Source organism: Pristiophorus japonicus, chromosome 1 (assembly GCF_044704955.1).
Source record: "Pristiophorus japonicus isolate sPriJap1 chromosome 1, sPriJap1.hap1, whole genome shotgun sequence".
Classification (NCBI taxonomy): domain Eukaryota; kingdom Metazoa; phylum Chordata; class Chondrichthyes; family Pristiophoridae; genus Pristiophorus; species Pristiophorus japonicus.
The window spans coordinates 367571366-367589451 of record NC_091977.1 but is presented as its reverse complement, the minus strand read 5'-3'; positions in this window follow the sequence as shown (position 1 = coordinate 367589451).

Sequence of the window (18086 nt, the reverse complement as noted above, 5' to 3'; positions counted from 1 at the left end):
TTAGCAACAGCATGGCAATGCTCATTTCCCATGATTCAGGAGGTCCAGGGTCATCATTACATGCGCATAAGAAGAGACAGAAAGAGAGGGAACTAAGAGGGAGTGAAGGCGTGTGTGGGTGTGGTGTGTGCTTGTTTAGCTGCTTTGGGAGGTAGGTGGGAGTGTTTTGAGCTTCATAGCAAATTGTGCGACAAAAGTTAGCTGTTAGCAGCCAGATATTTCCACGAATTTGGTGCCTGTAATGGAGGGATTGGAGGAGGCAACACAGCATGCTATGGAGACTGATGCTGGCGAAAGCAGTGAGCTGGGAGAGGAACACATGGGACAATGCAAGAGAGCGAGGAGGTTCTCAGATGAGGCAAATGCCTCCCTTATGCAGGAGGTCGAGTCACGCTGGGGTGATTTGACCCAGAGAGGCGTGGAAGTCCACCCCGATGGTCTACCAGAAGATATGGGCTGAGATAGCAGAGGTGGTCTCGTCGACGATCAACGAGGAGCGTGAGGGCAACCAATGCCAAAAGCGATGGAATGACCTTGTCGGATCCACAAAAGTAAGTATTACATTTATTTACATGTACTTATATTTTAAATAATTTGATTTGCAAGAGTCATGAATGACTATAATCAGAGGTGAGATCTTTCACTTTTACCGGGAATGTTATACTCAAAGCCTGTGGTCACGGTGTACGTCTTTAGGTCAAGAATGATAATTATCATAATAATCATGACTACATCTGTCAGTTATGTGTTGTATCAGTCTCTGTGACAGTACCTAACAATGATATCATGCAATGATCTCATGTCATGTGGTTCTGTTACCTGTTACAGAAGAAACTATCGAGGAATAGGTGCGAGCAGAGGCGAACGGATGGGGGGGGCCACCAGTCACCAGCGACATCACTGACATGGAAAAGCGGGTGCTCACACTAGTGGGGAGGCACCTCCGGATGGCCACACAGGCAGATGCAGATCCTGAAGTGATGCCATGCGAGTAAAGTATATACCATTGCATGAAGTAAAGTCAATAGATGCCACACCCGCTCATATCCGAACAATAATGTATGATAGATTATTTCTAAAAGTGGCCTATAAATAATGCTGGCCTCATGAGAATCATTGTAATGCAGAATGTGTTGATGGGCATGAAATGTGATGTCTATGATGATTTTGATAACAGTGATGCATTTGTCGTGCATATGCTGTGTGTAGCGCTAGACTGACCTTATGAACCTGGCACTCCCTTCTCCTCTAATAACCTCATTTGTGTTTTGCAGCTCAACTAGCAGCACGAGCCAAGGCAAAACCACAGAAGCCAGAAAGTGGGGGCACGGGGCTGGACTCGCGGGACGATCCTACATCTGGTGCTGAGGAGGTCCGATTCTCGCCCGTCAATCTGCTGGGGCCATTTTCAACGGATGAGAGCGCCGACTTTGAGGAACCTGCATCGCCAGGGACCCAAAGGCATTCCACCCCAAGGCCATCTAGTGCTCCTCCAGCCATTCCCACCTCCACTCTGGAGGTACTGGGCTCAAGCACCTCGCCACAGGGCATCCCAGGTGTCCCCAGGACAGCACCAACCCCGCGGAGGTTTCGTGGACATGGCAGGTCTGCTCTACAAGCACCAGATGAGAGGGGCGACATGGTAGAGTTGTCCAGGAAGACTGTAGACATAGGTCACCAGATCCTACAGGCATTGGGGGGCATGTCCTGACAGCTGGCCAGCATCTCCGGCTCCATGACAGAGTACGTTCCGCGGATGGCGGAGGCCCTGGAGGCGATAGTCAGAAACACTCATGGTACAGGCCTCCTAGTGGTCCTAGAGCACGGCACTCCACCCCTAGGCTCTGCACCCACAGTGCCAACGACACATGAAAGGCAGGAGCAAGATCCTGCTTCTGGATCCGAGAATGTTGCCCCCTCAACACTCCCCGCTCCTGCATGCAACCGCTGGCTCTGCCTTCATCCCCCCCAATGTGGCACCACCTGAGGAGCGCCTCGGCCAGGCGGCATGGAGCAAGAAGAGAAAGGGGTAGAGGTGGGGAGAAGAGGGGGAGGGGCGAAGGAACGTGAGGTGCATGTCCACAGGTGATGGCTTTGTTATATCTCCATCTTTGTGTATGCAATTTGTTGTAAGGTATGGGGGGAGGGAGCCACCCTGTTGGTTTGCATTTGTGTTCTGTGTTGCTGGACATGTTGACCATTTGAGTTATGTCAATGTTCAAAAAAGTGGGGTGGACGTGGGGTGTTTTTGCCCGTGATACTTATGATTTCAGACCAATGGTCGAATAAAATGTTTTTTATTTAACGTAACCTTGTTGCGCATTGTCTCAGATAGCTGGACTGCGACACACTGGTGATTCCTTAACATGAAAGGGTATAATTAAACTTGACTTCAATCAACTTAAACTTTAACTGGCACCAAGTTGATGCCCACCATTGATGTCTGAGCTGCACACACAGCAGTGTGTCAGATTTGTCAATAACAGCAACGTTCTTTCAGGCAAATCGCTCATTTATGAGCTGCTGACGTAAGAGTCTTGCAGTTATGTAGCCACCATGGGCCCTTTCCTGTGGTCTGGAGGGTAAGGTGGGCATGGTTGCATAGTCAGCCTGATTCTCTGGCCCGAGATCAATGTCCAGCCCCTCGTCTTCCTCTTTCTCTCTCTCCTGAGGTGGAGCTTCAGTCCCTTCTGGCAATTTTTGTCCCCTCCTGATAGCCAGGTTGTGCAGCATGGAGCACACAACCACGAATTGAGCTATCTGATCAGGGTTGTATTGTAGCTCCCTTCCTGAGTGCTCCAGGCATCTAAAGCGCTGCTAAGCACACTAATGGTTTTCTGGACCACATTGCGTGTGGCTCTGTGGCTCTCGTTGTATCACTTCTCGGTCTCGGTGTGGGTGTCATGCAGGGGAGCCATCAGCCAGGTGGCTAGGCCATATCATTTGTCACCAAGCATCCAGCATTGACCTTGTGGCTGACTGGTAATCATCATCATAGGCAGTCCCTCGGAATCGAGGAGGACTTGCTTCCACTCCCGAAGTGAGTTCTTTGATGGCTGAACAACCGATATGGGAGCAATAGACCTTGTTACAGGTGGGACAGACATTCGTCGAGGGAAGAGGTCAGTGGGGCTGGTTTGCTGTGCGCTCCTTCCGCTGCCTGCGCTTGGCCTCTTCATGCTCTTTGCGTTGAGACTCGAAGAGATCAACGCCCTCCCGGATGGACTTTCTCCACCTCGGGCAGTCTGCGGCCAGGGTCTTCCAGGTGTCAGTGGTCATGTCGCACTTTACCAGCGAGGCTTTGAGGGTGTCCTTATAATGTTTCCGCTGTCCACCTTTGGCCCGTTTACCATGAAGGAGCTCCGCATAAAGCATTTGTTTAGAGAGTCTCGTAGTTGGCATGCATACTATGTGGCCTGCCCAGCGAAGCTGATCGAGTGTGGTCAGTGCTTCAATACTGGGGATGTTAGCCTGGTCGAGGACACTGATGTTGGTGCGCCTGTCCTCCCAGGGGGTTTGCAGGATCTTGCAGAGACATCGTTGGTGATATATCTCCAACGACTTGAGGTGCCTTCTACACATCGTCCATGCCTCAGATCCATACAGGAGGGCAGGTATTACTACAGCCTTGTAGACGATGAGTTTGGTGGTAGATTTGAGGGCCTGGTCTCCAAACACTCTTTTCCTCAGACGGCCGAAGGCTTCGCTGGTGCACTGGAGGCAATGTTGATTCTCCGCATCAATGTCTGCCTTTATTGATAAGAGGCTCCCGAGATGTAGGAAATGGTCCACGTTGTCCAGGGCCGCGCTGTGGATCTTGATGATTGGAGGGCAAGCTGTGCGGCGGTGACAGGCTGGTGGAGGACCTTTGTCTTACTGATATTAAGTGTAAGGCCCATGCTTTCATATGCCTCAGTGAATACATTGACTATATCCTGGAGTTCAGCCTCTGAATGTGCACAGACGCAGGCGTCGTCCCCATACAGCTCAATGACAGAGGTTGGGGTGATCTTGGACCTGGCCTGGAGGCGGCATAGGTTAAACAGCTTCCCACTGGTTCTGTAGTTTAATTCCACTCCAGCGGGGAGCTTGTTGATTGTGAGGTGGAGCATGGCAGCGAGGAAGATTGAGAAGAGGGTTGGAGCGATAATGGAGCCCTGTTTGACCCCGGTCCGGACGAGGATTGGGTCTGTAATGGATCCGTTGGTAAGGGTCATGGCCTGCATGTCATCGTGAAGCAGGTGAAGGATGTTGACAAACCTTTGGGGGCATCCGAAACAGAGGAGGATGCTCCATAGACCCTCACAGTTAAGATCGAAAAGGGCCATGTATCAGGGCTGGCGTTGCTCCCTGCATTTTTCCTGCAACTGGCGCGCTGCAAAAATCATGTCTGCTCTCACGCAGGATGGGAGCCTCATCAAAGCTGCCCGGAAATTTGGCATTCACTGCCAAAATTATCTGATTGTGATCGACAACTAGTTGGACCTTTAGGGAGTGAAATCCTTTTCGGTTGCGAAAAACCTCTGCCTCCCCAGAAGGTTCCTGCATGGTGATGTGCGTACAGTATATTGCTCCCTGCACCTTGGGGAATTTAGCAATTTAGTAGAATGCTCCAGCCTGTCAATGTAAGTCTCCGTGGTCATAGGGAAGCTGATAAAGTCCATCCTACATGTGTACATGTCTTTGTGACCTGTCTAATGCAGCAATGTGTGGCATGCTGAGACATAGGGAAAATGTCGACCGCAGAGGCCTGAAAGGAACCCGACACATAGAACGACAGTGCTGTGGTGACCTTGACCTCGATGGACAGTGATGCCCTGACGATGCTGGCAGGCTGCAGAACTGCCCTGATGAGGTGACATATCTCACTGATAACCACTTTATGGAAGCGCAGTGTCCGAAGGCAGGTGTTCTCGGATAAGTCGAGGTAAGACCGCTTCTCCCTGTAAGTGCGGGGTGTGTTTGGTCTGGACCCCCTCATCAGTCTTAGATTGGGCACATAATGCGGTGGATTAGACGTTGTGCCATTTGCACTCTGCAGCATCTGCGTTGTGATCGATGCAGTCTGAGAAATAGCTGGCCCCATTCCAATAAAAGTATAATGCCGATTGTTGACAAGCAATAAATTTCCCCAGTAAGACACCTACAGTAAAATCCAATCTTCCACAGTATGATAAGATGTCTGTTCAGATGGTCACATCACCTGAGAAGAACTCCAGAATAAATCCAAACTCCCCCAAAGTTGAAGCAGCCTTCTCAATGAAGCGACCTGCGATTTACAAAATGGCATCTACACCGCTGTGATTAGTTTGGAACAGTTCAACTTTTTCACAGCTTTTTTTTCAGCGAGCGAGATTGTGGGCGAGATGTGTGTGAGGTGCTGAAAGTGACACTGGGCGTAATACTGGGCGTAAGTTTCGGCAAATGTGACCTTGACGATAAAAAAAAGTAGGCAGTCGGTACTATTGAATATCGGCGTTAATTATGTGCCGAAAGTAACGCTGGGTGATATTATGGGCATTGGGTTCACCCATTCTGATGATTCCTCCCCAAAAAAGTGGGCGGGCGGTATTATTTTGGCTTGGCGTTACGTACATGGCGAAAGTAACACTCGGCAATAATTCTCCGAGAAATGGGCGTCAGTTTCCATTTTGTGGCTAAATGGGTGATATCTGGGCATTACACCCCATTTCAGCGTTAAAATGGACATTTAATGAGACATTATTTTAGTGGACAAAAATAATGGAAAATCTAGCCCATGAATTTGTTTTCCATATTTACAAATCAAACTTAATTACTCATTTTCTGTTTTGAAGAGGATACCTTCTTTCTTGAACAGAACTTTCCAATCTTATTGCAGGATTTAGACTCATTCTAGGTTGGCCGTGAGGAGAGTTTTTCTCCAAGGGCTGACCTTGATCTACATTTGAACTCTCTACACTTTCAGACTGTCTGCCTGACTCAGGCTCAGTCTTAAATTCTGACTTTCTCTTGAACTTGTTTCTGGTACATCTGCAGTAGGATTTGCTACTAGTACTCTACTTTTAACAAGATTATCTGACTCATCTGAATAAATTGATTCATCCCAACTTTCAACTCCTTCCACATCTATTGATCAGATATGATCAATGTATGAGACATAGAACACTTCTTCCCTATTGGGTATGACTTGTGATGGGGATGGCAACCTGGACATAGCATCAGCATGACTATGATCAGCTGTTCATCTGTACTCAATGTCATACGTATATGCTGAAAAAATCAAAGCCCATCTCTACATTCGGACTTCAACTAGGGTTGGAACTGAGGATTTAGGAATTGGATTGCTGTCAGGGGCTTATGGTCAGTAACTATGGTAAACTTATGACCATACAAGTACTTGTGAAACTATTTGATCACAGAAATCAATCCCAAAGCTTGAACTTCAATCTGTGCATAATTCTGCTCATTGGCACTGAGAGGGTGTGAAGCAAAAGCAATTGGTCTCTCCTCCCCACTAGTTAGTACATGAGAGATCACTGTCCCAACTCCATATGGAGAGGTGTCACATGCTAGCTTGATCTTCTTAGAAACGTCACAGTGAATTAACATGGTACTCTCTACTAACTGGCTTTTACACTCTTTGAACACTCTTCTGACCACTTCCAAGGGGCCTGTTTTTTCAACAGTTCATTCATAAGCACACAAGAACATAAGAATTAGGAACAGGAGAAGACCATCTAAACCCTCGAGCCTGCTCCGCCATTCAACAAGATCATGGCTGATCTGGCCGTGGACTCAGCTCCACTTACCCGACTGCTCCCCATAACTCTTAATTCCCTTATTGGTTAAAAATCGATCTATCTGTGATTTGAATACATTCAATGAGCTAGCCTCAACTGCTTCCTTGGGCAGAGAATTCCACAGATTCACAACCCTCTGGGAGAAGAAATTCCTTCTCAACTCGGTTTTAAATTGGCTCCCCCGTATTTTGAGGCTGTGCCCCCTAGTTCTAGTTTCCCGACCAGTGGAAACAACCTCTCTGCCTCTATCTTGTCTATCCCTTTCATTATTTTAAATGTTTCTATAAGATCACCCCCTCATCCTTCTGAACTCCAACGAGTAAAGACCCAGTCTACTCAATCTATCATCATAAGGTAACCCCCTCATCTCCAGAATCAGTGAATCGTCTCTGTACCCCCTCCAAGGCTAGTATATCCTTCCTTAAGTAAGGTGACCAAAACTGCACGCAGTACTCCAGGTGCGGCCTCACCAATACCCTATACAGTTGCAGCAGGACCTCTCTGCTTTTGTACTCCATCCCTCTCGCAATGAAGACCAACATTCCATTCGCCTTCCTGATTACCCGCTGCACTTGCAAACTAACTTTTTGGGATTCATGCACAAGGACCCCCAGGTCCTTCTGCATCGCAGCATGTTGTAATTTCTCCCCATTCAAATAATATTCCCTTTTACTGTTTTTTTTTCCAAGGTGGATGACCTCACATTTTCCGACATTGTATGCCATCTGCCAAACATTAGCCCATTCACTTAACCTATCTAAATCTCTTTGCAGCCTCTCTGTTTCCTCTACACAACCCGCTTTCCCACTAATCTTTCTGTCATCTGCAAATTTTGTTACACTACACTCTGTCCCCTCTTCCAGGTCATCTATGTATATTGTAAACAGTTGTAGTCCCAGCACCGATCCCTGTGGCACACCACTAACCACCGATTTCCAACCCGAAAAGGACCCATTTATCCCGACTCTCTGCTTTCTGTTAGCCAGCCAATTCTCGATCCATGCTAATACATTTCCTCTGGCTCCGCGTACCTTTATCTTCTGCAGTAACCTTTTGTGTGGCACCTTATCGAATGCCTTTTGGAAATCTAAATATACCACATCCATCGGTGCACCTCTATCCACCATGCTCGTTATATCCTCACAGAATTCCAGTAAATTAGTTGAACATGATTTCCCCTTCATGAATCCATGTTGCGTCTGCTTGATTGCACTATTCCCATCTCGATGTCCCGCTATTTCTTCCTTAATGATAGCTTCAAGCATTTTCCCCACTACAGATGTTAAACTAACCGGCCTATAGTTACCTGCCTTTTGTCTGCCCCCTTTTTTAAACAGAGGCATTACATTAGCTACTTTCTAATCTGCTGGTACCTCCCCAGAGTCCAGAGAATTTTGGTAGATTATAACGAATGCCTCTGCTATAACTTCCGTCATCTCTTTTAATACCCTGGGATGCATTTCAACAGGACCAGGAGACTTTTCTACCTTGAATCCCATTAGCCTGTCCAGCACGACCTCCCCAGTAATAGTGATTGTTTCAAGGTCCTCCCTTCCCACATTCCCGTGACCAGCAATTTTTGGCATGGTTTTTGTGTCTTCCACTGTGAAGACCGAAGCAAAATAATTGTTTAAGGTCTCAGCCATTTCCACATTTCCCATTATTAGATCCCCCTTCTCATCCTCTAAGGGACCAACATTTACTTTAGGCACTCTCTTCCATTTTATATATAGGTAAAAGCTTTTACTATCTGTTTTTATGTTTTACTTTCGTAATCTATCTTTCCTTTCTTTATTGCTTTCTTAGTCATTCTTTGCTGTCGTTTAAAATTTTCCCAATCTTCTATTTTCCCACTAACCTTGGCCACCTTATACGCAATGGTTTTTAATTTGATACTCTCCTTTATTTCCTTGGTTATCCACGGCTGGTTATCCCTTCTCTTACCGCCCTTCTTTTTCACTGAAATATATTTTTGTTGAGCACTATGAAAGAGCTCCTTAAAAGTCCTCCACTGTTCCTCAATTGTGCCACCGTTTAGCTAACTCTGCCCTCATACCACTGTAGTCCCCTTTGTTTAAGCATAGTATGCTCGTTTGAGACACTACTTCCTCGCCCTCAATCTGTATTACAAATTCAACCATACTGTCATCACTCATTCGAAAGGATCTTTTACCAGGAGATCGTTTATTATTCCTGTCTCATTACACAGGACCAAATCAAAGATAGCTTGCTCCCTTGTAGGTTCTGTAACATACTGTTCTAAGAAACAATCCCGTATGCATTCTATGAATTCCTCTTCCAGGCTACCCTGTGTGATTTGATTTGACCAATCGATATGTAGGTTAAAATCCCCCATGATTACTGCCGTTCCTTTTTCACATGCCTCTATTATTCCCTTGATTATTGTCCGCCCCCACCATGAAGTTATTATTTGGGGGCCTATAAACTACGCCCACCAGTGACTTTTTCCGCTCACTTTCTCTAATCTCCACCCACAATGATTCAACATTTTGTTCATTAGAGCCAATATCATCTCTCACAACTGCCCTGATATCATCCTTTATTAACAGAGCTACCCTCCCTCCTTTCCCTTCTTGTCTATCCTTCCGAATTGTCAGATAGCCCTGTATGTTTAATTCCAAGTCTTGGCCACCCAGCAATCACATTTCTGTAATGGCCACTAAGTCATACCCATTTGTAATGATTTGTGCCGTCAACTCATTTACTTTATTTCGAATGCTATGTGCGTTTAGGTAGAGTGTTTTAATATTCGTTTTTAAACCATGATTTTTAGTTTTGACCTGTCCTGCAGCCCCTTTATATTCATACATATTGTCCCTTCCTATCACCTTGTGGTTTACACTTACCCCAGTGCTACTCTGCTCTGTTGCCTCCTGCCTTTTGCATTCTTTCTTTGGGTCCTGTTCTTCTGCGCTCTCACCCACTCTAACTAGCTCAGAGCCCTCTCCTGGGTTCCGAATATTCCTCGCATTGAGGCACCGAGCTTTCAGGCTTGCCTTTTTATTGCACTTTGACCCTTTAGAATTTTGCTGTACATTGGCCCTTTTTGATTTTTGCCTTGGGTTTCTCTGCCCTCCAGTTTTACTCATCTCCTTTCTGTCTTTTGCTTCTGTCTCCATTTTGTTTCCCTCTGTCTCCCTGCATTGGTTCCCATCCCCCTGCCATATTAGTTTATCTCCTCTCCGACAGCACTAGCAAACACTCCTCCTAGGACATTGGTTCCAGTCCTGCCCAGGTGCAGACCGTCCGGCTTGTACTGGTCCTACCTCCTCCAGAACCAGTTCCAATGCCCCAGGAATTTGAATCCCTCCCTGCTGCACCACTGCTCAAGCCATGTATTCATCTGTGCTGTCCTGCGATTCCTATTCTGACTAGCTCGTGGCACTGGTAGCAATCCTGAGATTACTACTTTTGAGGTCCTACTTTTTAATTTAGCTCCTGGCTCCTTAAATTCGTCTCGTAGGACCTCATCCCTTTTTTTACCTATGTCGTTGTTACCAATGTGCACCACAACAACTGGCTGTTCTCCCTACCTTTTCAGAATGTCCTATACCCGCTCCGAGACATCCTTGACCCTTGCACCAGGGAGGCAACATACCATCCTGGAGTCTCGGTTGTGGCCGCAGAAACGCCTATCTATTCCCCTTACAATTGAATCCCCCTATCACTGTCACTCTCCCACTCTTTTTCCTGCCCTCCTGTGCAACAGAGCCAGCCACGGTGCCATGGACTTGGCTGCTGCTGCCCTCGCCATATGAGTCATTCCCCCTCAACAGTACTCAAAGCGGTGTATCTGTTTTGCAGGGTGATGACTGCAGGGGACCCCTGCACTACCTTCCTTGCACTGGTCTTCCTGCTGGTCTTCCATTCCCTAGCTGGCTGTGGACCCTTCACCTGCGGTAAGACCAACTCGCTACATGTGCTACTCACGTCATTCTCAGCATCGTGGATGCTCCAGAGTGAATCCACCCTCAGCTCCAAATCTGCAATGCGGCCCATCAGGAGTTAGAGGCGGATACACTTCCCGCACACGTAGTCGTCAGGGACACCGGAAGTGTCCCTGAGTTCCCACATGGTACAGGAGGAGCATATCACGTGACCGAGCTCTCCTGCCATGACTTAACCCTTAGATACACTTAATTTGGCGACAATAATGTTAACAGGTTACTTACTGATTTAAAAAAGAAAAAGACAATAATGTTAACGGCTTACTTACTGATATAAAAAAGAAAAAGAAAAGCTACTCACCAATCACCAGCCAATCACTTACCCCTTTGGCTGTGACGTCACCGTTTGATTTCTTTCTGCTTCTTTTTTGCTTTTTCTCCCGGCTGGAGCTGCACAAGCTGGGCCTTTATAGGCCTCATCATGCACCCCGGAATCGCGCTGCTTGAACTGCCGCTCCTTCTCCGACGTTGGGCCATTATAGGCATCACCATGCACCTCGGACTCGCGCTGCTCGATTCAGTGGATGTAACACTGTAGCCAAATGTGGGAGGAACTCCCTGTAATAATTCAAAAGACCCAAAAATGGCCGAAGTTCAGAGACATTCTTGGGAGTGGGCGCATTTCTGATTGCATCCAGCTTTCCTTTGATTGGATGTAAACCATCTTTGTCTACTCTGTGCCCAAAATACACCACTGAGTTTTGAAACATCTCACACTTGTGAACAGTCACTCATACTATGTGCTTCTCTAGCCATTTGAGCACTTCATTCAACACATTATCATGGATTTGCCTGTTTGATGCAGAAATGAGCATGTCATCTAAATAACACACTACCCCTTCAATCTCTTGCAAAACTTGATTCATCATTCCATGGAATATGTCATCTGACTTAGGTACAACAATAATGGGGGTAACTCAATTACTCAGATCTACCTTAGAGATAATGGGCTGGAACCACTACTTTTTTTTGCATGCTTAACGCCCATTTAATGCCCATTTTACCGCTGAAATGACGTATAATGCCCATATATCACCCATTTTGGCACAAAATGGAAACTGACGGGCATTTTTCGGAAACTTATTGCCGAGCGTTACTTTCCCCATGTGCTTAACGCTAGGAAAAACATTACTGCCCGCCCACTTTTTTTGGGCAGAATCATCAGAAATCTACATCCATAATATCGCCCAGCGTTACTTTTCGCACGGAATTAACGCCGAGATTCAATAATACCGCCCGCCCAATTTTTTTTATTGTAAAGAGGACATTTGGTGAAACTAAGGCCCAGGAGATCGCCCACCGTCACTTTCACCACCTCGCACACATATCGCCCACAATATCGCTCGCCCAAAAATACACCCCAAAAAAGTGGAACTGTTCTGAACTAACGCCAGCGGTGTGGCTGCCATTTTTTAAATCGCAGGTCGCTTCATTCAAAAGGCTGCTTCAACTTCGGGGGAGTTTGCATTGACTCTGGAGTTCTTCTCAGGTTAAGTGAACATCTCAACAGACATATTTCAGACTCTGGACTGTTGGAGGTTTACTCTAGGTGTATTTTAGTGAGGAAATTATTGCTTCTGATCAATCGCTATTATACTTTCATTGCAATGGGGCCAGCCATTTCTCAGTCTGCATCAATTAATACGCGGGTGCTGCAGAGTATAGATGGTTCAATGTTTGATGCACATCATTATTTCTCCAATTTAAGACGTGCAAGAATGAGGAGGAGTGCCAGATTATACACACCCCGCACGTACAGGGAAAAGAGGTCTTACCTCGACGTGTCCGACCACACCTGCCTTCGGAGACTGCGCTTCCACAAGGTGGTGATCAATGAAATATGTGAGCTCATCAGGCCACATATGCAGCCTGCCATCAGGACATCAGTGTCGCTCGAGGTCAAGGTCAACACAGCATTGTCTTTATATGCGTCCGGTTCCTTTCGGGCCTCCGTGGTCGAGATTTGCCCTCTGTCTCACCATGCAACCCATCGCTGCATTAGACAGGTCATGGAGGCTCTGTATGCGAGAAGGATGGACTTTATCAGCTTCCCCATGACCACAGAGGCTCAGACTGACAGGGCTGGAGCATTCTACCACATTGCTAAGTTCCCCAGGGTGCACTCACATCGCCATGCTGCCACCTTCTCAGGACCTGGAGCATTTTTGTAACACAAAAGGATTTCACTCCCTGAAGGTCCAACTATTTGTCGACCACAACCAGATCATACTGGCAGTGAATGTCAAATGTCCGGGCTCCTTCGATGAGACTCACATCCTGCATGAGAGCGCTGTCTCTGACATCTTTAAGAGTCAGCCACAAGGAAAATGCTGGATGCTTGGTGATAACTGATATGGCCTAGCCACCTGGCTGATGACCCCCCTGCGTGACACCCACACCGAGGCCGAGAAGCGATACAACCGGAGTGACAGAGCCACACGCAATGTGGTCCAGAAAACAATAACTGTGCTTAAGCAGCGCCTCAGATGTCTTGACCACTCAGGAGGGGAGCTACAATACAACATTGAGAAAGTAGGTAAATTTTTGGTCGTGTGCTCAATGCTGCACAACCTGGCTATCAGGAGGGGACAAGAATTGCCAGAAGGCACTGATGCTCGAGCTCAGGAGAGAGAGGAAGAGGACGACGAAGGGCTGGATGCTGACCTAGGGCCAGACAATCCGGCTGGCTATGCAACCATGCCCACAACCCCCTCCAGGGCCCATGGTGGCTGCATTGCTGCAAGAGTCTTACATGAGGAGCTGAAAGAACACTGATGTGAGTGACAATGCTGACACACTGCTGTGATTGCAGCTCAGACATCGATAGTGCCCATCACCTTGGTGCCAGTTAAAGTTTACGTTGATTGAAGTTAAGTTGTGTTTAACCCTTTCTTGTTAAGGAATCACCAGTGTGTTATGGTCCAGCTATCTGAGACAATGCGCAACAAGGTTATGTTCAATAATTTTTTTTATATACCAACATTGGTCTGAAATCATAAGTATCAGAGGCAATAACACTCAATCCCGGCCCACACCCCACTTATTCCACCATTGACATCAATCAAATGTTCAACACGTCCAGCAACACAGAATACAAAGGCAAAGCAGGAGCGTGGTCCCCAGCCCCCATACATTGCAACAAATTGCATACACCCAGATGGAGATATAACACAGCCATCACCTGCGCACATGAACTTCACTTTCCTTCCCCCCATCCTTCTACCCACCTCGACCCCTTCCCCTCCTCACTCCACGGCGCCTGGCCGAGGAGCTCCTCAGGTGGTGCCTCATTGGGGGGTGAAGGCAGATGCGGTCGTTGCACGTGTACGGGAGCGGGGGGTTGCCGAGGGGACAACATTCTCTGATGCGGAGCAGGATCTTGGTCCTGCCTCTCATCTGTCATTTGCAGTGGTGGTGCGGAACCTAGGGGTGGAGTGCCGCGCTCGGGGACCACTGATAGGCCTGTGACAGCAGTGTTCCTGGCTATCGCATCCAGGGCCTCCGCCATCCATGGAATGTGCTCAGTCATGGTGGCCAGCTGTCGGGATATGCCCCCCAATGCTTCAATGAACTGGTCACCAATGTCTACAGTCCTCCTGGACAACTGTACCATCTCTCCGCTCTCATGTGGCGCTTGTGGAACAGACCTGCCACATCCACGAGGCCTCTGCAGGGTCGGCGCCTTCCTGGGGACAAATGGCGTGCCCTGTGGCGAGGTGCTTGGGGCCGGTACCTCCAGAATGGCGGGAATGACCAGAGGACCACTAGGTGGCTTCTGGTGCTTGGCAATGCAGGTTCCTCGAAGTCTGTGTTCTCATCCGTGGAGACCCAGCAGATTGATGGGCGAGAATCGGAGCTCCTCAGCACCAGATGTAGGATCGTCCGGAGAGTTGGGTCCTGGCGCCCCCACCTTCTGGCCTCTGTGGTCTTGCCTTGGGACACGCTGCTGGCTGAGCTGCAAAACACAAATTAGTTTATTAGAGGAGAAGTGGGTGCTCGGGTCACAAGCTGAGTCCAGCGCTACACACAGCATATGCACGACAAAAGACCACCGCTCTCAAAATCATCATGATCACCAACACATTTGTATTGCAATGATTTTCATTATGCCAGCATTATTCCTATGGCAATTTCAGAAATCATCCAGCATCTATCTATTGTTCGAATATGAGTAGGTGTGGCATCTATTGACGTTATATTACGCAATGGTGTATGCTTTACTCACATGGCATCACTGGCTGTCCAGGTGTGCTTCCCCACGAGTGTGAGCACCCGCTCCTCCATCTCAGTGATGTCGCTGGGGACTGGTGGCCCCCCCGCACGTTCGCCTCTGCACGGACCTCATCGTCGATAGCTTCTTCTGTACAAGGTGACAGAACGACATGGCATGAGATCATTGCGTGATATCATTGCTAGGTACTGTCACAGACACTGATACAACACATAACCAACAGATGTAATCATGATTATTATGAATATTATCTTCTTTACCTAAAGATGTGCACCGTAACCGCAGGCTTTGAGTAAAACATTCCTGGTAAAAGTGAAAGACCTCACATCTACTGATAGTTACTCATGACTGTTACAGATCAAATTATATAAATACATAAGGACATGTAAATCAATGTAATACTTACTTTTGCGGATCCCACAAGTCATTCCATCAATTGCGGCAATGGTTGTCCTCACGAACCTCGTTGGTCGCCGACGAGATCACTTCTGCTATCTCGGCCTATATCTTCTGGTAGGCCTTTGGGGTGGGCTTCCCACGCCCTCCCTGTGTCAAATCACCCCAGCGTGACTCGACCTCCTGCAGGAGGGAGACATTTGCCTCGTCTGAGAACCTCCTGGCTCTTTTGCGCCCTCCAAACTGCTCCTCTCCCACCTCATAGCTTTCTCCAGCGTTAGTCTCCATAGTGTGCTGTGATGCCTCCTCCTCTCCCTCCATTATAGGCCAAATTCGGGCAAATATGTGGCTGGTAACAGCTAATTTTTGTTTGCCTACTTGCTGTGAAGCTCTAAAGTCTCCCTCCTTTTTCCCAAAGCTGCCACACCACAGCTAGACACGCCTTCAGTTCCTCTGAGCTCCCTCTCTCTCTGTCTCCTCTTCTGTGCATGTTATTATGACCCTTGACCTCTTGAATCATGGGAATTGAGCGTTGCCATGCCATTGCTAAGGTCGGTGACACTTTATGGCAGAAGGTCGGCGAGATTCAACGCTACCGTCCATTTCATATCACTCGCGGTAACGCCCATTTTAAAAAATAGAGACTAGGTGCTTTGAGAATGGGCGAGAAGCCGGCGATCTGAAAACCCATTTTTACCGCCCACACCAGAAATAATGCCCATTTTTGGACGATAAGCCCAAAAATGTAAAATCCAGCCCAATGTTCTCAGTTCCTAGTCTTTTGAGTTCTTGCTCAACTTTCTCCTTAAGTATGTATGGTATGCAACCTGGCTTGCAGTAAACTGATCTTACGTCCGTCTGCACTCTGACACTTGCCTTGAAGTCTTGGATTGGACTGCCTGTTTCACAGAACACCTTCGGATATTGCTTGATAACATCATCTTTAAATGCAAATTTCGCATCCACATGAAAAATCTCATTCCAATCCAGCTTCAGTGATCCCAACCAATTTCTACCTATCAAGGCAGGCTTGTTTCTAGCCACTATTATGAGAGGCAAGCTCTCAAACTGATCCTTGTATTTCACTTCATACTACAGGGATTAGCTCTCCTGAGTAGCCTCGCAGCTCTATAGTAGATTTCTCTAGTTGAAAATCACGCAACTTGAGATATTGTGATTCCAGTACTACGCTCACAGATGTGTCGATTTCCATGGGTATCCTGGTTCCTACGGCGTCTACGTGAATGGCGATACATCACGAATCGCTGTTAGATACCTTCATGCTCCTGATGACATGAATTTCCAGAAACTTCTCGTCCTGCTTCTTTTTCAATGCTATGTAGTGTCTGGTGATTTCTATTTATAGCATTGCCAGTCGGTTTACTCTTCTGTCAGCGCACCTTCACAAGCTGCTCAGTTTTCTTGCAGTTGAAACACTCTGCTTTCACAGATGGACAGCTTTGATTGAGGTGTTGTCCCAGGCACCGATAACACAACTTCAATGCACTGTTATCTTGGTCAGTTGTTGAGGCCTTGGAGCCCAACTGCCTTTTACTTTAAGCCTGCAGCCGATTCACCTCGGTTGTCTGATGACTGGAATGGCGTGAAATTCTCGAGAGTATTGGTTGGCCATACCCATCGATATAGCTGTCTGAGAAGCTAACTCAAAAGTCAAGTTAGGGATTGTCAACAATTTACTTCGGATTTGTTCATGTTTCAACCCACGAAGTGGTCACGCAAAGCTCTGTCCTGAAAGTTTCCAAAATGACAGTGAATGGATAGCTTTTCTAAAGCTACAATGTACTCACTGATACACTCATCATTTAATTGATCGCGTGCTTCAAAAAAATAACTTTCAGCAATTTCCAGTGGCTCAGAACTGTAATGCTGTTACTTGTGTTGCAGCAACGTGGAGGCCTCAACCTGCGAGAAACCACAGGTCGGGGCCATTAAAGGAGCAGAGGTACTGTGGCCCTGGAACAGCACGAGCTGGCGCAGAAGGGCGACGATTTGGAGAAGGGCGACTGGATTGGACATCACCAAAGTCAAGGTCACTGATTGGAGCGTGGGCAGGTACAGCAGGAAAGGCAGCAAGCAGCAGAGGAACCGTGAGGTCGGGGTGTAGGAGCGACGAGAGATTGTAGAGTGACATGATCGGGGTCCAGGAGAGGTGTGAGTTCAGGGCCCAAAAGACACGAGGGCCCGGGGCAGCATGGGCTAGCCCACACTGTGATATGTGTGCGCACTAGATCTATGCAGCAGAGCTGGCCTCCAGCCGTCTTGGTTAATCCTTGCCACTGGAACAAGATCTAGCTCTGTCAAGCCCGTGTAGTGGCTGGTGTTTAATGGCCACCAGACGTTAAAAAAATCAACGCACAGGCAGCTTCCACCCTTCAATATATAGTTTGAGACCTGGAATGTCAGGTCCTTCATTGAAACTTTTTGGTGTGGAAGCAAGTCATCCTCGATACGAGGGACCACCTAAGAAGGCTGTTAGAATCTCCTTCAGTGGCATGTCCTCTGGTGTGGTGCGAACAAGCAAATTTTTCAGGATTTCATACACCTCGGGGCCTGCTTCAGTCAAGAAAATGGCCCGTTTCCTTTCTAAAACCACCAGGTTACGTTTTACATAATCGGAGACTTTGATGATAATATTCACGGTGAAAACCATTTCTAGCCTGTAGTATCTCTGCACCTTGTTACAAACTC